The sequence below is a fragment of the Helianthus annuus genome, chromosome 16 (assembly GCF_002127325.2).
Source record: "Helianthus annuus cultivar XRQ/B chromosome 16, HanXRQr2.0-SUNRISE, whole genome shotgun sequence".
Taxonomy (NCBI): Eukaryota; Viridiplantae; Streptophyta; class Magnoliopsida; order Asterales; family Asteraceae; genus Helianthus; species Helianthus annuus.
The window spans coordinates 24,789,811-24,813,593 of NC_035448.2; the positions used below are offsets into that span (position 1 = coordinate 24,789,811).

The window sequence follows — 23,783 nt, forward strand, 5'->3', positions numbered from 1 at the left end:
AGTAGGTGCTAAACGATAGGGTGCCTTGGCTATCGGTACAGTTCCGGGAATTAGATGAATTCTAAATTCTACCTCCCTATCGGGTGGTAATCCTGGTAATTCTTCTGGAAAGACATCTGGGTATTCGGATACTATTGGAATCTCCTCCAGATTCTTACTTTTGGTATTAACAACTACTGAAACCATATATGCTATTCCTTGTTTTCTTGAATAACTTGCCAACTTCATTACTGAAATAAATTTCAGTAGCTTTTGTGGTTTGTCTCCAGTAATTGTTACTAATTCTCCTGTGGGTGTATGGATTTCTATGGAATTTCTATCACAGAGAATTCGAGCATGGTTGGCTACTAACCAATCCATTCCTAATACGACATCGAATTCGGCTAAATTCATTGGTAATAGGTTTGCAGAGAATTTATGGCCTAATAGTTCTATCGTTCCTCTTTGTAAAACCTTATTTATTTTAACAGAATTTCCATCTGCCGTTTCAACTGTAAAAATTTGCCTAAGGTTGGTTAAAGGTAAATTAAGGGCTTGGCAGAATGAAGTATTTATAAAACTTTGGTTTGCACCAGAGTCAAATAATACTTTTGCATAAACGTCATGAACTAAAAACGTACCAGCTATGACATCAGGAATTAGCTCGGCTTCCTGAGTAATCAATTGGAAGGCTCTAACGTTTCTCTTGGTAGTTCCTTCAGCTGGTTTAGCCTTGTTGTCTGCTGGTTTGACTAATTTAGGGCAATCTGGCTTATAATGCCCGGTTTCTCCACAGTTGTAGCAGACTGCGGCTTTCTTTCTGCAACTTTCTTCCCGATGGCCTACCATTTTGCAATAGTTACAAGGTTCCCTACATTTTCCAAAATGTTTCTTTTTACAGTTTTTGCAATATGGTAGAACAGAGGATTGTCCTGATCCTCTTCTCTTGAAATTACTTCCACTACCCACACGAAATCCTTGGGAAATTTTCTGAGCCAAATCCTGCTTTCTATTCTCTTCTCGAGTACGTACCAGTCCGTCAGTCAAGGTATTGGCTAATTGTACCGCATCGTCAATTGTGCGAGGTCTCGCAGCTTTGACAATATCACGAATCTCGCTAATTAAACCCAAATATAGCGAGAAATAAGTACCGGTTCTGGCGAAGCCAGAGTAGGTACGATTCTGGCATACTCAAAGAATTTTGAGGTATACCCTCGACAATCTACATCCACCATTCGGTGGCTTAGGAATTTATTTGCCATCTGCTCTTTCTCGTATTTAGGGCAGAACTTCCTTTCTATCAGCTGTTTAAATTCTTCCCAACTCATGGTATAAGCCATGTCACTTCCTTTAGCTTGTAACACTGTGTTCCACCATTCTAACGCTTCCTCCTTGAAAAGGTGCGAAGCGTACATGACTTTATCCTCCTCGGCACATTTGTTTATTTTAATTACCGCCTCCGTTTTCTCCAACCAACGTAATGCCGCAGTTGCCCCTTCGTTGCCTGCAAATTCTACAGGTTTACAGGCAAGGAATTCTTTGTAAGTGCAACCAGGTGTTGCAGCTTTCATCTTTTTGTGTAGCGGGGCCTGAATTCCATTGTTATTATTATTACCACTTCCGTTGATACTATTACTTGCAGTATCGTTGTGTGTACGTTTACTAGGGTGAGCTTGCGAAGGCTCGACAGGACTTTTTACCGCAGCGACGATAGCCGGAATAGCATTAACTATTCCTTGAGCAACGATGTTTTCTATGTCTTGTCAATTTAGGAAGTGATCCTCGTTATTATGTTCTGACTGGTTAACTTCGTTAACTGGTTCATTTACGGCATGTTCCATCTGAATGTTTATGAAGACTCAGAGAAAGAGAAAGACTAGACGCTACGAGATTGACTGCGACGATATCCAAGGGGGAGTCTGTTAGTGCATTTATGTCTATCGCCTCTGTCAATCCGAGTCGTAGCAGAAATAGAAGAATACAAGACTTTATATTGTAATAAGTAGGGAAAAGGCAAGGTGCCAATATTGTAATTAATGAGATTTCTCATTAAAGTCTTGGCCTATAAATAGGAGGCTTATGCCTTAGTTTAAGGACTTTTGCTCATTTGGATCTTTGGAGAGCTTGGTGCTTAGAGAGAGAAGCTAGAGAGAGAAAGTATTGTCTACGTGATTCAGGTGCTGTATGTTTTCACATCAATCAATAGAATCACAGATTATATTACGTCTTGTGTGTTCGGTCACGTTCGTGTACGGATTCCGCACGTTACACGAATCGGTTCGCAATCGTTACGGAGTGAAAACCGGTCCTACATTTGTGATCTAAACCAACTTGTAGATGATGTATACTCTTTTAATATGTAATATGTGATGACTGATTCGTTAATAAAGAGACTCATCTTCTACATATTTCTATCTTTAGTGTTTATGATTGTTCTTCATTTCTTGAATCAATTGCAATATTGATGTTCGTCATCGATCCGGTGCTTTCACAATGTCTCGCGCCACGTGTTGGCCCAGGATGCGTTCTCACCGTTCTCACACTTTTGGGCGTTTTCTCCTGATCTCGTACCTATATATGTATATGTGTGTGTGTATGTATGCATTTATATATACTATGTTTTAATACATATAAGGAGGACAAAAGTTAATTTACATAATTTTAAAACTTCAAGTAATTACAACTTTTAGAATATATGGTACAATCCAATTAAACATATTGTGACTTTTAAATCAACTCCACAATTTATAAAAGTACCATATAAAACAAGCATTACTCCATAGTTTATAAAAATACCATATAAAACAAGCATTTGTTTTCTTAAAAAAAGTTAACCTGTTACATGATTACCATTTTCGATTAAGCCGTCGTATCACGCGGACACCCATTTTGTATTTGTGGGAGTATGTGTGTGCATAAATTCATTAGTACGATGATAACTCTAGAGGCCTGATTTGAGGCTTTGTTGCTTTTTCATATGTTTTTCTCCTTTTTATTACTGGATAGTTGTTTAAGATACATAATTTCTGAAAGTCAAATAAGTTTCAAGCTTACATCGATAATTTAAAGGCGAGTAAATTAAATAGCAAATAAATGAATAATCAATCTAACCACTCGACAATAATATAGTAATTAAGCTAACAAAATTATACAATTATCTAAAAACTAAATTATGCAAATAAAGAGTTTGAAATATATCTAAATTCCAATATGAAGAATGACCAATTTGGATGTGAGATGATCAACAGAGATGAGACGATCAATGTTTAACACCTACGAATTTGAGAAGAGATTAATCCGATTTGAGATGATTGTTATTCAATATTCGACTAATCAATCTCTAGCCTTTGCAAGTCCTGAATCGTGACAAATTAGAATTGTGGCTCTTAGGATTTTAGATTTAATGTTAATTGGTTTTATTTTCTAGGTGTGTTAATTGGTTTAGATGGATTAATTTGTTAAGATGCGCTAATTTTTTTAAAATGGTTATTGTGTCTTGATAGACTAATTTATTTAAAAAAGGTTATTGGATTTTAAATTTATAATTTTTAATTAGTTTTAAAAAAGTCATTAGGTTTTAAATTCATAAATTTTTTGATCTTAAAAGCTAATAGAAAACTAAAACTATATGTTAAATACAGTATTACCAAAATATTAACCATATAAATAATATGATTATATAATCTGTAAAAACTTTATATAATTGAGTTATTTTTATTATCATATAACAATTCATACAACTAACTTGAATTTATCACAAAAACCACCATATGTTAATTTGTAACACTAAAATACCACAATAACCTGTGTATTAGATATGTTGAATAGTGAAAAATATGTAGTACACAAATATATAGATTCTTCATATGACATAAATTACGTACTAAATTACATCTAATAATGTATATAAAATATTACTTATTTTATTCTGCTGTTAAATATAGCATTAATTTAAAATAAATGAAAATAATTTTATTGGTATGTTATAAGATTGTTATTCTTATTAATAATTGTTATACGGATTTAATTAATAATTAGTTATAACAAGATGTAGATCTAAGTACTGGTTTGTATACGATAAATAAATATTTCATAATTAATGATTAATATATTATGTCATAAATGGGTAAAATTAAAAATTAATAATATTAAAATTAGATTAAGTTACTATTTCTACTTTATAAAACATTTCTTTATTTAGGGTGATTGAGAGAGTTGGATGGAAAAAAATTTGATAAGATAAGATATGATAGTAACATATATCCAACTTTATATTTATAGATTAGGTAAAAACACCAGAAACATAAGATTGTTTATTTTATTTGTTTTTATATTAATTTTTTCTTCCTTGTCTAAAACTTCCATTATCCAAAAATATTCCCTAAATCACAGATTGTGTATTCTTCTTTTAAATTCAACTCATTATTAACATATGAAATATATTCGAATTGATTATAAGCAAAATATATTAAAACTACATCCAAAACATATATAAGGGCAGCAGAAATATTAACACCATATTAATTTCACCCAAAATATTATAGTAAAATTAATATAGAATTAAAATACATGACATCTACATACTGAACAAAAATTAATATAAAACAGGCTTAATTTTAATATATCCAAAATATATATTAAAATTGAAATTTAGAAAAAAGATGTATATATAATATTAAAATTGGTAGAATGTGAAATTTTTTAAAATCATCTATTATAATAAGGATAAGATAAGTGATATTCATGTATTAATTATTAAAAAAATAAAATAAAATATAAACAAAAATTTTGAGGTTTAATAAGAAAATGACACGTGACATTAATTGGAATCTTTTATTATAAGTTAGATTTCTTAATTTCCTTTCCCCTTAAATGAATCCGCTTGAATTCTCTTCCACCTCTGCAACTTACCTAATTTTACATTTGATTTTAGTTTCTACACAAGTTGATTAGGAACGGCAACGGAGCAACTATGAGACGCGTATTGGTTATTTCACTTCAGCATGCATGCAATTGTTAAATCGTATCTCATCCCTGACTCAATATCCGTTTAGTATCTGTCTAGTATATTTACCCATCGAATATCAAATATACCAATTAATTTGTTAATAAAATACTCGTGATTTTCAAGTAATTTCTTTATCCATTCTAAAGCTTCATAATTTTTATATTTTTTAAAAGCTACAATAAATTAAATTAAAGTATGATAAATTACATACATGTTATAATCACCATAATACATTTAAGATATATATATAAATTTCATGATAGTATAAATATTAAAAGATAATTCGCTAGTTCGTATCATACAAACCATAAATAATACCATCAAAATATAATATTATATAAAGAAAAAATCATTTTTCTCCTAATAAGATACTAGAATGTAACCTTACTAGATAAGGGTTGTTGGAGAACAAAAACAAATAAAAGGTAAAATTATTCGGATAAATTATTCAGATATGCTTCCGTAAACAGATATATAGTTTAGATTGGGTCATGATATCATCGGTTATAGGGTGTGGTAATAACTTTTATGGTCATCAAAACTCTTTCTATCAGCATCATGTCACTCACTTACAGTCAATTATTTAAAACCACTACCCTAAGACTACTCACATCCATGACCTTTTCCATGGGTGAGTTGACAGGTGTAAGAAAAAGTAATGAAAAAATTAATTTTTTATTTGCAAAGCACTCGACCTGGCCTCCATTGCGACCTAGGTTGCAACCCATCCACTTTTGTCTTTTTACATATGTCATCTTCGTATTGGTTGATTATTATTTAATAAAACTTTTTATCTAAATATTTTTCTGAACGGTGTTATCTAAATATTTAACATCATTATCTGATTCAATGAAAGAAAGGAACAAAATCTGTGATTGTTTTTCTTTACTAACAATTAGTTTTACCTTAAAATTTGATTTTTTAATTACTTATAATGTTTAAGTGTTTAAAAATAAAAATAAAAACACATTCTTGTTGTATCTAACATTTATATATAAACTTTATTAAACACGAATTTATTATCTTATTTTTCATTATTTCATATTCTATTTGTTCTTTAGATTTTATAAAATGAATTAAAATCTAAATCCTATTTATTTAGTAAAAAACATGATTTAGGTTGGGTTGCTAATGTGGGCCTCAAATCTCAAAAAGTTACCGTTTAAAAAAAAATTTAAAATTCCATTTTCCCATAAAAAACAAACGGTCAAGAATTTCAAATATATATATTTCCATTCCATTTTCACCTTCATTTACAAATTTAACTTTAAAATTTCATCCCTCTCACTTATTTTTTATAAATCTTCTTCCCACTTTTATAAACCTTATACTCTATCATGGAACCCTTCAACAACCCGAACAACCCGAACAATCCCAACAAGCCGACCCAACCTAATGTTTTCTCGGTTCCGGGATATTATCCGACGCTAGAACCGAACCAATTCTCGCAATATTCATCAAATGCGTTTGCATCATTCCAACATTCGCCAAACCAATTCGCCCAATTCTCTCAAAATCAAGCCCTTCAACAAATGATGTTGCGAGGTGCTTATAATTTCCCACCGAACCAAGGCTTACATAGCCACGTCTAACAACAAGACAAAATTCGGCTCAAGGAATGGGAAATGATAACGATGGATGTCGATCAGTATCCCGAGCCGAAACGTTCGATGTTGAAAAAACTTCAAACCGACATCATGAAAAAGCATAATATTATTTAAGTCTATGTTTTTTTTTTAAGTTTATGTTTTGTTTTAAATTTATGTAATTTGGTTTAATATTAATGAAAATATTTTGTTAGTTTATTTTTTAAATGTTAAAAAAAAGTAGAAGATTAAAAAATATATATAAAAGTGGTGGGGAGGACTATGACTAGGACCATCCTCCCATACTCTATACTTTTGGGGGATGGAGCATCCTTGGATGGGATGTCACCATACCCTCTAGCCTAATGGGTGTGAATGTTTGGATTGGGTTGGGTTGTGTAGGTGTAAGAGAGAGAAATTAATTTTTTAATAAAGATTGGGTTGGGATAGGTTGTGAATGTGGATAAGTGTGTGGTTATGAACCAAACCACTATTCTCCTATTATATAAGATCTTAAAAGAGAAAGTCGGTGGCTGTCAAATCATAGCCACCGACTTTTGTTTGTATATGATGTTTGTTTGCATAAAATTCTTCTAAATGTAATGTTGCTGTAGTGGTTGGCCCATCACCAACTCAATAAGAGTGCATGAGTTCGACTCTTGACCCCTCCTCTTTTCTCATATGCTTTTTAATTTATCTAGGCCCAACTAATAATTTACATTTTTGGCTCAACTAATGTAATCTACATTTTTGGCCCCCTCATCTTTTACATTTTGCGTTTCTTACTAATACTTTTGAAATTTACATTTTTTGCTCATGGTTTTGTAATCAACATTTTTGGCCCATAATTTTTTTCTTTTTAACGTATTGTGAATTATACTCTTTGTCTTGTTACACGTTTTCACCCGTTGCGTGCTGTCGCAATACACGACGGGACTACTACTCTTACTTTAAAAACTTGCAATTTTAACTTCTAGAATACTACTCATACTTATACAATTGTCAATGCATTATGTTTTACACTTCGTGTCTACCTTTGTCTTTTATAATTTTTTGTATTTGTCTTTTACACATGTTTTACGCTTTTTTTAGCAACTGTCTTTTACACGTTGCATTTAAGGAATCGTGTGTTGTCATACTCCACGTTTTCACCCGTCGCGCGCCGCCGCAACGCGTGGTGGGCAAAATACTAGTTTTAATTTATGTTTGTGAAAAAAGGAAAATGAAATATTGAAAAAGAAAAGGAGGCTCATTATTGCCATGGTTTAATCCATGCAAACCATAGTGAATGAAACAAGGGGATGGTATAGCAATCCATTAATGGTCCTACATGGTATTGATGACCCAATCCATACGCAGCTTAATTGATATCCATCTCATACAGACAAAACATTCTTTTTTCCAATCATATATCCGATCATATGCCTGAACCGTTCTATATATTTTGGGTTTCGTATATATGTTCAGGCTCCGGTATTTTTGCATTTCTACTGCTAATAAAAAAAAGTCGATACACAACACCCTTAATTTTAAAATATTATCTCTTTATAGAAATATCATTTCCTTTCTCATAAAAAATATTAAATTCTAAGTTAATGGTAACAATCGTATTGAAATTTCTCTCCTTTATGTTGTTTTATATATGAAAAAGCACAATAAATAAATAAATAAACTTTTTAGAATTTTGTTCGATCTATCTTTCACTTGAATCTCCCATCCTTTTCTCTGTCTCACACACGTATATATATAGTTGTTCATGTATCCCTATCGTCTTAACCTTTATACTTTGCCCAACTCAATCATAGCTGACGTCACAACTCAAAAATGTGTAAAAGTTCCATTGTTTTTTCTGCAATCCTTCTGCTCGTTTTCGTTCTTGCTATATCAGGTGCTTATACAGTCTCATATGGTTTTTCTAATTATCATTTAGCCCTGCTAAAAGAGTCTAATAATTGATCTTTAAATATGGAGATCTTGTACTTAAAAATAATGACAATCATATATGAACAATATTAATAGTCTATGCTAGTTCAAATGTTCAATACTCTTGTGTAAAAACATATATAGTAATTTATTTCATCACATAAATACTTGTTAATTGTTATGTCTGTCCAAATTAATATATACGATACAACTTATTTCGTTACATTAAATTATACTCCGTGAACAGAAATCGCAAGGGTGAATGGTGGAGAGTTATGTGAAAGGAAGAGCAAAACATTTTCGTCTCTCATATGCCGCAATCGTAGATGTGACAGAAGGTGCATAGCATGGGAGAAAGCACTCCATGGAGCTTGTCATTTTCGTGACTGGGGACTCAGTTGCTACTGCTATTATGATACCTGTGCCGAAGCGCCACCTCCTCCTCCTCCTCCTTCTCCTGGTGGTAGTGGTGGCAGTAGTGGCAAAGGCGACGTTGGTGGCAAAGGAGCTGGTGGTGGCCGGTAGTGGTGGTGGAACGGGAGGTGGAGGAGGAGGAAAGAATCCGTGCAATTAAGTTAATATGATTATGAATAAAGAGAGAATGCTTTCTATTTAACGTATCCAAAATTGTAATAGACTTGCATGTGTAATCAAGTGCTTACATTTGATTCCCATGCATGCATAATTAGTGTACGTTTCAATAAACATGTTAAATTGCTTTAGTAATATTTGATTCACAATGATTACTTAAAAGAACAGTTGATTTACAATTGCTTTAATATTTGATTCACAATGCTTAATGTAATTTAAAAAAAAAAGAAAAAAAAACGGAAAAGTTAAATATGATTGCCTGATATTTTGATGTTAACTTTTGAAATTATGCGTGTGTGAATTCTGAAAACCTAACAATTGCCCAATATTTTGATGTTAACTTTTGAAATTATGTGTGTGTGAATTATGAAAACCTAACAATCTAAAAATGGGAAATTTGTAAAACAAAAAACTGTTCAAATATAATATAATCTTTGAATGATGCTAGTGTACGCATTATTTAGGAGAAATGTATGTATATTAAGAATGTATGTGTTTGTATAGAAGTGGAGATTGAAAGGGTTATGCACGTGGTTTCATGGACAGTACTAATTAGCACCACAAAGATGCACAATTTTTCGTTTACAAGTCTTAAAAATAAAAACATCAATTTTCTTATGGTTGACAGAGTTTATGACGTCTGATTGATATATGTATATGGTTTGCTATTGATTGAACGAAAAATCAGGAGCGAAGAAGGGAGGGGGGGGGGGGGGGGGAGGTTGACTTTCAAAATCTAATAGACTATCCTAGAAAAATTCTCGGCAAAATTAACATTAGGAAGCAAAAAATATGGGTTCCCCTGACACTAAGAAAGCTCCACCCATGGTTTGCTATGTACAAATATTGGAAATTGACATGAATTTTAAACATGCGAGATTCTAAGGCCAGGAGCTGTGGTATGCCTCTACTGGCCACATCATCTTCATTAGCGTCCTATAGCGCCCCACACCCACACTCATCCCAAGCCCGCCAAAGAGGGGGCGCTATAGACCCATTGCTAGCCTGGTAACGAGCCTAAATACGCGTTGTTCGAGATGTTTGGTCAAAATTACCGTTGTCAAACTGTCGAATTAATAAAAAAAAATTAAGTTTTAATTTTTAATTTTAACACTATAAATATACTATCCCCTTTACTCAAATATTCATCCATTCTCCATTTATTCTCCATCTGAAAACTTTACAACTTTATCATATTAACACAATGTTTCCAGACAATCAAAACCCGCGGGATTCCAACAATCCGTTTTGTCGTAATTTAGCAAACAACGAGCAGAATAACGTTACCGAAAAGACCCGCAAACGGGTGAGGTTGGATGTTATCCGATGCCACCTACCACCTAAACCTCCCCTCATCCGACCAAGCCACCGATTCCCGAGAAAGACTTTTCCAATCTACCGGAGGAGTACCTAGTCATTTTAGAGGATCGTAAAGCAAAAATCTGAGCCAAATATGTGTAGTTTTTTATTTTCATTTTTCAAGTAGGTTATATTTTAAGTAACTTTGCGGGTTTTTTTTTTAATTTTGAGAAAAATGCTCGGATAGTCCCTGTGGTTTCGTCTATTTTCACCTTTAGTCCCTAACTTTCTAAAATTACTTGAATAGTCCCCAACTTTTCATTTTTTGTTCCCGGATAGTCCCTGGGTCTAACTTCAGTTTGTTTTCTCTGTTAAGAGGGTGTGAAATGACAAAAATACACTTTCCTTAAAAAGGCCAAACCACAGGGACTATCCGGGCATCTTCTTCATTTTTATTTATAAAACCCCACCACCACACTTCATCTTCAGCCTCCACCTACCATCACCCTCCTCCACCCTCCACCATCACCGCCACAGTCACTCTGTTCTCTAAAAAAAGTAAAAAACCCATCCAACCATTATAAACCCTTGTTTTTGTTCATTTTGCAGACCTGCTTCAAATCATAGGTACATGATTCAATTGGTGGAGACCAATAGGGCTGTGAGATTTGAAGCAAGTGGAATAAGAATTTTGGGAAGCAAACAGAGAAGAAGGATTGGGGGTCGATCAAGAACATCTTTCATCAGGCCATCGAAGGAGAAGGTAGAAATCGATAAAAAAAGTGGTGATGGCCAGCAGACAACCTACCCCTCCGGCTTATGTTGCCGGAAAAACGCACGATCAGGAAAAATTAGATATGAGATACCATGTAGCAGAAAGATTAGGTTTTTGTTGTACTAAAATCCACTGCACAATTGAAAATTTCAATTTCGTTCACACTAACACTGCATTAATTTCAAGATCCCATGTTTGTTTCTGTATATTTTATGGAGTTGGGTGTGGTGAGGGTGGTGGTAGCAGAGTAGTTGCAGGTGGTTGACGCCGGCCTAATGACATTGGTGGTCAGAGGTTGACAGCGATTGTGATAGACGGTGTTGAAGGTGGAGGAGGTTTACGGGAGTGGGTGGTGATGGTGGAGGGTGGAGGAGGAAGATGGTGGGTGGAGGTTGAAGATGAAGTGTGGTGGTGGGGTTTTATAAATAAAAATGAAGAAGATGCCCGAATAGTCCCTGTGGTTTGGCCTTTTTAAGGAAAGGGTATTTTTGTCATTTCACACCCTCTTAACAGAGAAAACAAACTGAAGTTAGACCCAGGGACTATCCGGGAACAAAAAATGAAAAGTTGGGGACTATTCAAGTAATTTTAGAAACTTAGGGACTAAAGGTGAAAATAGGCGAAACCACAGGAACTATCCGAGCATTTTTCTCTTTCTTTTTTTTAAGATTATATAGTATATTTTCACATTCGCTTTGATGCGTATAAACAAGTTCGGGTAATCAGTCAGCAGGTCTTTAACACATACCATGGGCGGACCTACCGACACTCGTGGGTGGGCGGCCGCACCCCTTGAAAAAATATTTTTTAGTATTATTTTTTCGGTAAAATCTCGACCGCACCCCTTGGAAATTTCAATCGCCCCCCTTAGACCAAAAAAATCATATTTTTAATTTATATAAAAATAAACATTATTTTTTTTATAAAATTATAACCTAAACACTGACTTTTATAATAATATAACATCATTTATAATATGTAACTCACTTTTTAAACAATTTAGCCCAACCCAAGCTCACTTAACCTATCCCAACAAAATTTGAACTATAATAAAATAACCCAACTCAAATACCCTTCCTATTATGTTTCCCCCGCTCTCTCTCGTGACCTCGTCTGCCTCTTCGATCCTCTTCCCCAACGACGCAACAGCCAACAACAGCCATCCAACTCCAATTTCTTGCCGGAAATCACAAACATCCGGCCACCAAACTCAACGGAATCCAAACAATACAAGGCACCTACATTTTTAATGTTATTGTTGTTTTATGCTTTTTTTTAGAAAAAATAGAGTTATAGAGATGATAAAAAAATGTTTTAAATTTTATGTATTTTGATGTTTTTTGGTTGTTCTAGACTTTAACATGGTGATTTTGTTGTTTAGATGAGTTTTTGGTTGTTACAGCTTAAAAGACATAAGAAATCGACAATTAGTAGGTCTTGAAAAGAAAATTAAAAATTATAGAGCGATTCATATGTTTACTACTTTAGTGTTGTTTTGTGAACTTATGGATCGATTTATATGTTTGGATAGGTTTATAAATTGAAAAGTAGCTCTAGATAATGTTTTGGAAACATTTCAAAATTAAATTGAAAACCCGTACGACGACATTTTAAATATGTTTGTAATGACGTTTGGCGTGCTTTTGATGATTATATAAATTTTAGCTTGACGTACTTTTATTTTTTATATGACCCGACCGGAACCGACCGGATCCGACATGATATGAACCGAATTTTTTTATATACCTATGGGTCTAAAATCTTTAAAAAAATTTCGCACCCTCATAAAAAAATTTCTAGGTCTGAACTTACGCATACTATAGTTGATTAGGGACTGAAAATATTTTTTAACTTATCTAATACCACTACTACAAAATGTAGCATTAGACGGTGTCAAAGATTTGTTTTAGACGGTGTTAAAGTAATAACACCGTCTTAAAACGCTCTTTTAATTAAAATATTCAATAAAATTCAAAAGAACCCCGTCTAATGCTTAAACACCGTCTTATACTAATTTTTGTAACCTTTAGACGGTGTTGTCTCTGAACACCGTCTTATAAATATTCAATAAAATTTAAAAGAACCCCGTCTATTGCTTAAACACTGTCTTATACTAATTTCTGCAACCTTTAGACGGTGTTGTCTCTGAACACCGTCTTATAATGCACTCAACAACCCACAAAACCTTCTCTCTTCATATCACCTCATCTTCCAAGATTTGCTCCACCAAAACCCTAGCTCCCTTTCACCTTCTGCGCAGTCGCACCCCTTCCCCTCAACGCAGCCACTCTCCTTCCAGTTCTACACAGCCTCCTCCAGTCGGGCAGGATTTCCTTTCGATTTGCTAGACGACGGAAGCGTTCCCTTTCGATTCCCCCTTTGAGACTGGTTAGTTTTTCAACCCCACCTTGGATGCGGTTTGTATGTATATATATTGTTGTTTCTAAGTGATTAAAGTGAACAAAATAATCTTTAGACTATGTTTGTTTATAGAGAATCACGTGTATAGGATTGTGGTCCCAAGTGTTTATGATTTTTAATTCCTGTATGAGTTTTTATGTTTGGTTTCAACTAGAAAATATAAACTTTGAGGTAAATAATGTGTAACTAATGTATAATGACTATAATCTATCATCATCATCATCATCTAAAGATGATGCAACAACAACAACAGAGGATAAGACAACATAAAATGCTAATTGTAATTTTTTTTTCTTTGGTAGGATGCCCAAAGTGCAATTAATGATCTGAATGGTGAGGAATTTTAGATTGTTATCTACTTTTTTTTTTGTCTTTTTACATTTTTTTGAAGAAGTGAGTGTGGGCTTATAAAACGGATATGGTGTGGACTTTGATTTTTGTGTAAAACAACTGAGTTTATGTTGTAGGAAAATGGCTCCGAAGTAGGCAAATTCGATGCAATTGGGCGGCGAATGGTGCTATATCGGATGACAAACAGCGGTCGAATACCAAAAGTGTTGTTGAATTGACAAACCGAACTTCAGGTTAGTATTACAAATTACTAAGCAATGTTTTACATATTTAATGATATCATATGGATACTTTTACATTTGAATATCCATTTTGACATATGCTGTATGTGCAGACGATGGTCAAGAAAAGATCAATGAAGATGCTCCGGAAAATAATCCTCAACACACAACCGTTTATGTTGGCAATCTGGCTCCTGAGGTTAGACAATTTTCAATTTCATCAAGGGCAAATATCACTATATAGCACTCAAGTTTCATCAGTTTTCCGTCTTGATTTGTCAAAAACATTTTGTAGCTGTGTGCTCTCATATTTTCTTTTAATATGTTAATTTTGTTGCACAAATCATTGTTGATTAATCTTAAGAGTAAATGGGATGCATGATTCCAAACTTACTGGCCGTTCATGGCACTTTTAGGTTGATATATATAATTTTGTTGTATAGTAAATTAGGACTGTAATTAAGAATTTATAAATGTAAGTGTATTCCATATTCAATTTTGTTGCAATTGATAGAACTAAGACTGTGGGTTGTGGGGCTTGGGTTGGGGCGTGGGTTGGGGGAAACGCTCAAGTCACCATCCCTTGGGGCTTGGGTTGGGGCGTGGCCCTTGGGGCTTGGGTTTGAAGCCGGGCGTGGGGCGGGCTAGCGGTCTGATGTGGCGGCCTCCTATTCGCCCCAACCCAAGCCCCGCTATACCCCACGGACACGTGTCAACTCATGCCCCCAACTCAAGCCCCACCATACCCCACGGTCCCTAATAGCATAAGAAGTTTTTTTTAGTTAACTTTCTTTTATTTTATTACTATGATTCACCTAACTATTCTATAACGCTAATTTTGTAGCGACCATTGGTCTTTGTTCATCATTGCCCAACACATAAGACATGTATATATTTTGGATTCAACAAAGATAAAAGGCGGAAAGAATGCTTCTAATTATCGTCTTTCAAGTCTAATTCCTACCGCCTTAGGATCCGAGTTCAACTACACAATGGTTGATGTATGTGTGTTTGCTATTTCAGAGTTGTTTGCTTTTCTTTACTTTTAAATAATAATTTGTTAATTTATTACAGTGTAAGCAATAAAAGGGTGGATGGGAATGCGGCTACATGGTTCTCCAACATATGTTTGACTTTGTCAATTTGTATCAAAACCAGTTTCCCGATGAAGTAAGTAAAATATACTTGTTTATTTTTTTTTAAACTTAGAAGGTTCGGATGTATATAACATGTAAATATATACACATAGCTTTATTGCCGATGTTATTACCGATTTTTCTCTTTGCTTTTAGATTTAGTCTATAATATTTGTAATAACTCTTTCTATCTACTTTTATTTTAGATGTGGCACAACACGAGAGAGGCTACGGATAATGAAATAGATGTTTTGTTGATGACGTTGATGCCGAAGTTTTTTAGCGAGTTAGGTATTTCGTTAGATTAGTGTATGTAGTTTATTTATACAATTTAACGTAGTTTGTTATGTATTCACAAATGATTGTAATTTGACGGGTTTATTTCCGAATTGGATGTCTACGGGTTTATTTTAGATTTAAATATGTATTGTTTTGGTTTGATTTGAAAATATTCCATTGGTGTATGTGTATAAGCTTGTGTATTTCCTGGAAAACCTTTTATATGTTTTTTTTTCCCAGCAAATGTATTTATGGAAAACCTTTACTTTTCCAGCAGTTTATAAGACGGTGTTCACTAAGTTTAAGCCGGTGTTCAAACTCTAAACACCGTCTAATAAGACATGAAGTTTATGCCGGTGTTCAAACTCTGAACACCGTCTAATAAGACATGAAGTTTAAGTCGGTGTTCAAACTGAACACCGTCTAAAAAGACATGATTTTAAACCAGTGTGGTTTAAGACGGTGTTGAAAACCCCGTCTTAAAACCCATATCACCCCGTCTTAAGCTCTATTTTGTAGTAGTGTACACGTACACTTGGCAGATACCTATCTTACATGTTTTGGTGCGTTTTTTGTTGAGTTTGGATTCTTTTACTATCCAACCATCAACTGAGTTTGAAGAAGACATTGCACATAGTCTTTAACGCATGCTATAGTTGATTAGGGACTTAAAGATTAGATAAGGTGATTCGGCTTCCGCGCGTGGGATTGTCAAAGGAACATGATTTAACAAATAAGTCCCCAAGTGTGTTTCTTAAAGGTTGAACCTTCACTTGAGCAGGTTGAGCAGTTAACTTGATTTTACTCTTATGTTAGGTGCATGGTGCGATTTTGCGTGAGCCATTTGGAGTTGCTGAGATTCATCATTTTCATAAGAAGACGCATAAATCATACGATAACATGAATTAAGAAAAAAACAGTATGTTATAATAGATTTAGTTAGGGTGAAAACTAACATCCTTAATAAATCATACGAATTTTTCCTCTCTAAACAAGATTCATGACAGTATACATTTATATTAAATACATAAAGTTGAAATACGGATCAATACCTCGGTTCGAATATTAGATTAGGCACTGAAAATTTTATTTTGGTAATAAATAATTTGTAGCAAAAAGAAATAGTATGTGTGGTCATAAATGATAATAATATACAGAAACGGGATCAGGAGAAAACACTCAAAAGTTTGAGAATGGTGAGAACGCATCCTGGCCCAACACGTGTCACACGGCATAGAGAAAGGCGGAGGGCTTTTTTGTCATTTTATCTTTTACTTTTCCAGTTCCGCTTTTTCCAATATCGTTTTATTTTTTGGGGTTTAAGATTTTTGGCGTTAACCAAATTCAATAATTAATAGCGTTTAATGGTTTCATTGTATTAACATTTTGGCGTTTATGGCGTTTATGACGTTTTTCAAATCGTATGCCATTGGAACCCTAGGGGGGTCAGGAAATCTATCTGAATGGCGTTTTTTCAAGGCGTTTTAAACAAGATGGCCCATTGTTCTATTATTTTTTATATACATTTTGGTGTTTGTGGTATCTTGGCTATTTACAATTGTAAGATTATATTACAACCACAGGGAAAAAAATAGAAGCAAAGAAAAAAATTAAAAATTATAATCGGATCTCTCTTCACAATATTCACTGTCATCAGTCTCTCTCTTCTTTAATAATACAAGACCTGTCATCAAATATATGGCGTTTTATTTAAAACTTAACAAACCCATCGGTTTGATTATTTTGTAGTTATTGTTTCTAGTTACATTTTGAAGTTTGATTTTTTTTTTGTTTTTTATAATACTTTTCCAAAGTAATTTTATTATAGTATGGGAGTTTTTGGGGACGTTTTACGACATGATAGCGTTTTAACAACATTTTGGCTGTCTGGCATTTTTATTATATATGGCGTTTTATTATATAACAATCAACTGAAAAAGAAAACTAAAAAAAATATATAAACAATTGATCTTTCAAATCTTCACTATCACCGGTCTCTTTCTTCTTTTTTGAATCACCTTAACTGCCTGGTTCGACTTTCGTATGATTCATTTTGTTTTTTTTTTCAAGTAGTTTTTTTGTGGCTGTTTGGAAGCACAAAGTCTGACATCAGCATCTTTTTCTTGGAGATTTGTCCATCTCATGCAACAGAATGTTATTGAGTTTAGACCCTTCAACCAACAATCTTGAATTTTCCAATGAACGATTTTTTATTTTTTAATTTTGGCGTTTTACCGATAAAAAAGAACGCCATCAAATAAAAGCACTTTCAACCTCAAAATTTGATCATGCTAAAATCAATAATTTTTTGCTGTATGAGATGGACAACATTGTTAATCTTCTGTTAAGAAAGATAACTGACAATGTTGTCCACCCTATACAGCTAAACTTTATTGATGATGTGCATAAAATGCAACATATAAATTACATCAATCGTGGCATAAAACTAACCCTTTTCTTAGTACAAATGTTGGAAAAAATGTGTTTTTGTCTTCCTTTTGTATTTTCAGGATTAAATGAGCTCAAATGAACAAAAGAAGCAAAAAGACAGCTAAATCTAACATAAATACAAGAAAAGGAACAAAACGTGGCATGCTCGACCTCCCGACAGCATCTTCCCAAAGCAAAACAAGAAGACAGAAGATTGAACACGCCCCGTGCTCAGTGAGCACGGGGGCGTGCCCAAGTGTCAGCAGAAAAGACAAAACCGTAGAAGTTTCTATTGCCCACCACGGGGCCGTGCTCAGCGGACACGGGGGCGTGGTCAACTGTTGCAGACGCATTTAATGAAATTGCGAATTGCAATTAATGAAGTGAGAGAGTCGGATGGACACGGGGCCGTGCCCGAGCTTCTGTTCAGTCTATAAATAGGAGTGCTTGGAGCTCTTGCAACTCATCCATTGGCACACTACCTCTCTCACACTTCACCCACCACCCACCACCATCACAACACCATCATCCACCACCATTATCCATTGTCCATCATAGAGTGTGTGAGTCGTCTCAGGATCCAAGATTGATCGTAAGAGTTCCTGATAATCAAAGGCCATGTTTGCCTAAGTCTCTTACATCACTTGGTGAAGACAAGTGTTTAGTGTAATACTTTTTATTTTTAATCTTTTGCACTTTTTAATTGGTTTTGTATTAATGACTTTAATTACTAGTTTCTTATGTTGAAGGTGATTCTTCCTTATCGTTTGTCCGTGGTGTCTTGGCATTATTTTACTATCTATATAAAATAAAAGATTTTCACCATTCATATCTCCACGTCTATATGGAGGTATGTTGGCTACCTGGTCGGGGGTTAAGCGAACGGTTTGGTAAGAGTCTTGCCATTGTTCAGTGTATAGATCCTGCAAAGGACCTGGGTCAAATTTAGTAGAACCTCCTTCAATACCCAACAATATTGGATGGCGGAGGTCCAAACTCTTTGATCCCCTCATAAGTTAAAGTACTATTAAAACTTTAACCCGGCTACTTAGGACTGTATCCCTGCTGACTCAGACTACTTAGCCGAGGGTAACGTCGCCTTCAAAAGAGGGGTCTACCACATTATGCATTAATAACTTAATTAATTATCTTTCAATAATCCGACCCTTTAGGATTGTATCCTTGCTGACTCAAACTACTGGGTTGAGGGTAACGTCGCCTTCAAAAGAGGGGCCTACTACAATAACTAAGATAATCTCTTAAACAAGTGCAAAAGTGCGAAAATAATCAAAGGTTACACTACACACGAGTCGGATCCAAGTGATTCATCTTGTCTATCTGTTTTTATTTTTATTTTATTTTCAGCATTTTAGTTAGTTTTATTTTTCTAGTTTAAAAACCTTTTTCTAACATTTTGATTTGATTAGACATTGAGGATAAACCGGTACTAAAAACTCTTGTGTCCTTGGACGACCTCAGTATCTTACCAACACTATACTACGTCCACGATGGGTGCACTTGCCCATATGTGTGTTTAGTGTTAGTGAATATCGTGTTTATAAATTTAAAACTTTGCTAAAAAGTGTAAAAAGGGCTTAAAATATACACCTCATATATATAACACTTCACACGCATCAAGTTTTTGGCGCCGTTGCCGGGGACACAAGGATTTTAAGAAAGTTAGGAATCAGCAGCCTAATCATTTTTTTTCTATTTTATTTTTATTTTTTAGGATTTTCTTAATTTTTCAGCTTCTGTAGAACTCAGCACGGGTCGTGCCCGCTGAACACGCCCCGTACCCAATCATTGGAACTGGCTATCCTGTTTTAAGTCAGATAGTAAGCTGAACACGGGGCCGTGCCCACTCAACACGCCCCCGTGCCCAAGATTCAGTTACTGAAAACAGAACCACAAGATCCCGATGGTTGGTAATTTCTGACACAAAAATGAGTGTGATCTTTTTTACTTTTGGCACTCTTATGGTACATGGTGTCAATTATGTGGAGGCGGTCATAAAGAATTAGAATGCTATTTTCTAAACTATAAGCCCCACTATATAGACCCATCGTTTTCCTGTAGCCTTAAGAGGGGCGAAAGTAAAAATAATCCTTATCTCTCCCTCGAATGCGCCCAACCGGACATTTTAGGAGAAATGCTTCTTGACGAACTATTTCAACTAGAAGATCTTGTTCTTAATTGGTTAAAAGAACTTAAGATGGATTTTCTTAATTCATCTCAAGACGACGACCAAGAAGAATTGTTGGGGTCGCATTCAAATAAAAACAACTTCGTTGTTCCCAACGTTACCTTCAACTCTAGCGAAGACTTGGATGATAGTCATCCCTGTGCCGATTGTGCCGTGAAGGACTCCCCATCGACTTTGTTCGATGCATACATAGACCTGAGCGATTCGGCATACACCCTCTTTACGAGAGCCCGGAAAAGGGTTGGACTTGTCCACCTACATTTAGCATAGGAATCACCCTCCCCGACAACCTCTTGCATTCTCATCTTAATCTAGAGCAATTAAGGTATCTTAGGCACTTTGTGTAACACCCATATTAATTTTTAAACATTTACATAACATTAAAGTAACCATTTTATATGAAAAATGCCACTTAACAAAACTTTTACATCATAAGTATTTGAACATGTTTACAACATCCAAAACATCATTAAAAGTGTTTACATAATCCACTTTTATTAAAACAAAACAAGATCGAATGCGGAAGCTTCATTGAGAGATGTGTTCGGTTCTTGCTCGTGGCTTGATCTTCATCCGGAAGCATATAACATTCACCTAGAATCAAAACCAACATAAAAGTTAGTTTTGATAGTTTATTTACAAGTTAATACAAGTCCCATGAGCCAAACAATTAAAATAACAATGATTTGCAGGTTTTACACCCGTCGCGTGCCGTAATCGTAACTATGCTCAAAAACGGATTCGATTAACTATGATATGCAAAATTCAACAAAAGTGACTGGGCTCTACCGTAACTTACGGTAGCCACCATAAGTTACGGTAGCCACTGGGCAAAACTGGTCTACCGTAAGGCAGTAGAAAACTGCCGTAACAATTTATTCGCTACCGTAAGTTACGGTAGCCACCGTAACTTACGGTAGCTTTCAAACTTAACATCTGAATTCACAAATTAATAGGCTTCGAACCCTTGGCTTTAAAATTCATTTTTAAAGACTTTTGACCAGTTCAAGTTTTTAAACCACAAACTTGTTTCTAATTAACCGTTAAGCATACATCAACATGTTTAACTCAAAATCTTTAATTCGAGTTTGTAACTTTTATGAATTACGCGGCTAGTACCCAATCTATGCGCATAATTCTTATGACTTATTTCAAAGATTTAAACCTTTTAAGTTTAAATCTTTCCCCTTGGTTATGGACAATCTACTGTATACTTATCTATAACTCACAATATGCGTACCTGGTTTGGATCAACATATTGACCCGTTTTAATACCTTGTCTCAGTAATTGTTAATTCATAGCATCGCTAATTCATAAGCCGATTTATCCTGTGTGCATAAAACTCCACAAACACTTATTAGTCCTTAATTGTCAAATGGTATCAACATTACCATTTGACCCGTTTGGTCTAAACGACCAAACATTTTGCGCTTGTATTTGACTAGATCACCATTTTACCCTTTTTATTCGTTTAAGCTTACTTAGAAAGTAGCCATTCAAAAACTCATTTTTTATTTATGTCATCCCATGACCAAATTACCATTTCACCTATTTTTACCATTAAACATGGTTTTTCGTCTTTTGATACGTTCCGACCCGTATCTTTTCATGTCAAAATCATATTTTGAATATAACCTTGTCGTATTTATAATCTATAAATAAATACATATCTTACGATAAAGGTGCAAGCTTTACTTACATCGCGTCCGCGCAAACATTCTTCGCAATCATCATCCGTTTGACCCGTTTCTTTCCAAGCTCCTTCCTAGCTTGTTTAGTGTCAAACTATATCATAACATCCATAAGATGGTTAGATTGGTCATTCTATACAATGGCCATCACCCTATGGTCTTTTTACACGCTTATCAATCTAATCATGCCATGTATTCAACAACTAGTTTTATGCTATAATTCTTTTCATTCACTAACCGTTTGACCTGTTAGTGAAGTTACTTATACAAACTAGTTAGTAAGTGATTTTAAACACTTTAAGCATGTCACATAAAGTGTTATTTGTTCCCAACAATCAATACTTCATGCCTAAAGCCAGTATGTACAATCTTATATCTTTTTCTTGGTTAATAAGAACATTATTAATGTGCAGCGATTTTGTATTCAGCTGCTGTAATTGACCATTTTGACTCATTTAAAAGCTGAATTAGATCAACATGTTCAAAGATGGATCGTAGAACTCTCAAATACCTTTCTAGGCATATATGGTACGTCTTCTAACGATGTTTCTATAATTTTATATGATTTTTACAAAATCAGGACAGCAGCTTATTTTTAGCCCAAACAGCATGCTGTCTTTTCGAAATAGCCACTGAATTCGACGTTTTTGACCCATTTAACATCTGAACCAAGTCATCATATTAACTAACGAAATTCAGATTACTTAGAGACCTTTTTAGGCATATAAAGTACACACCCATACGATTTTTCTGTGATTTATTGTGAATTTTCAAAATTCAGGTCTGCACCATATTATTTAAGCATTTCATCGAACACTTGGCGGGTTTCGCATCAACATTAGTCTCTAAGTTATCTCTTGAACACCTTACCCCAATTTTACCAACATATCATTACAAACACATATATGTCACTAAGTTTTAGTATCAAAATCAAGCACCTATGTCTAGTCTACATGATCGACATCAAGAACTTGAATTATAACACCAACTTTCTCAAACTAACATTCAAATTCATGTGTTCATCACATTGTTATAAAAACCCACTTAACACATATATGGGTGATTATCAATTTCATAGTTTTTCATCATTAATTCATCAAATCCTCACAAGGGTCTGTTCCTAGTCATGGAATTATCCTAATTTCACTCTTACATCAAACATGCAAGCAATAATTTCGTTTATGATAATTCACCATGAATTCAAAACAATACCAAAAGATGGAATTCGACATACCTTGTGATCCTCTAGCCCGAGTGATCACTAATCCTAGCTTGGTTTTCGATTTAGACTTGATTTGCCCTCTTGATTTGGTTGATTTTGTATATTTTAGGGTTCATTAGGGAAACCCCTTTTTCTCCTGTTAGAACTCACGACCAGAACACACACTTAGGTGTGTGTTTTGGTGTTTTATTTTTATTAAATAAAAGCTCTTTCACTTTAGCCAATTTTAGCCCCTTAACTAACAAAGTGTTGTAAAAGTGTTATTAACCAAGTTTCTTTTACATCTTATAACACTTAACTAACTAGGTTGTTATTCCTAGTTACTTAGTGGGTTCGGGAAGTTATACCCTGATTTATTTTAAGTCCCGTTAACTCGGGCCTTCCATATACTTTGTTTTCTCAAAGTATTTATTCTCCTTTTTAATTAACATAAAGTTTATTTATTTCGATCTCACTATTTACCGGGTTAATTTTTACCACTAACGGTACTCTTACCCGTCTTTACTGTTAACGTGGTTTGATTACCAAACCCGTTTTCGGGGTGTTACAAGTCTACCCCCTTTAAAGAGGTTTCGTCCTCGAAACCTTTTCTTACGTAATTCATTGAGTTTAAACTCAGTGTATTTGATCCGAGAAATCTTTTAAACATTATTTATACTTTTAA

At 34.4% G+C, this 23,783-nt stretch overlaps 2 long non-coding RNA genes across 3 annotated transcripts; one reads left to right on the top strand and one right to left on the bottom strand.

Annotated features, from left to right (window-relative positions):
• Nucleotides 1-13,340: 13,340 nt before the first annotated feature.
• On the top strand, nucleotides 13,341-15,711 carry LOC110917742. Of its 2 annotated transcripts, XR_002580831.2 has the most exons (7): nucleotides 13,341-13,549; nucleotides 13,885-13,915; nucleotides 14,050-14,166; nucleotides 14,268-14,353; nucleotides 14,999-15,155; nucleotides 15,229-15,324; nucleotides 15,497-15,711. It is a non-coding gene; the product is annotated as an uncharacterized LOC110917742 (long non-coding RNA). The 2 variants fall into 2 exon arrangements; XR_004884998.1 differs by lacking the exon at nucleotides 13,885-13,915 and having other exon boundaries at nucleotides 13,342-13,549.
• Nucleotides 15,712-20,582: 4,871 nt separating this feature from the next.
• On the bottom strand, nucleotides 20,583-23,290 carry LOC110916514. Its single transcript, XR_002579815.2, has 4 exons — nucleotides 23,132-23,290; nucleotides 21,906-21,991; nucleotides 21,446-21,534; nucleotides 20,583-20,799 (listed from the first exon to the last, which is right to left on the bottom strand). It is a non-coding gene; the product is annotated as an uncharacterized LOC110916514 (long non-coding RNA).
• Between the last annotated feature and the right edge of the window lie 493 nt (nucleotides 23,291-23,783).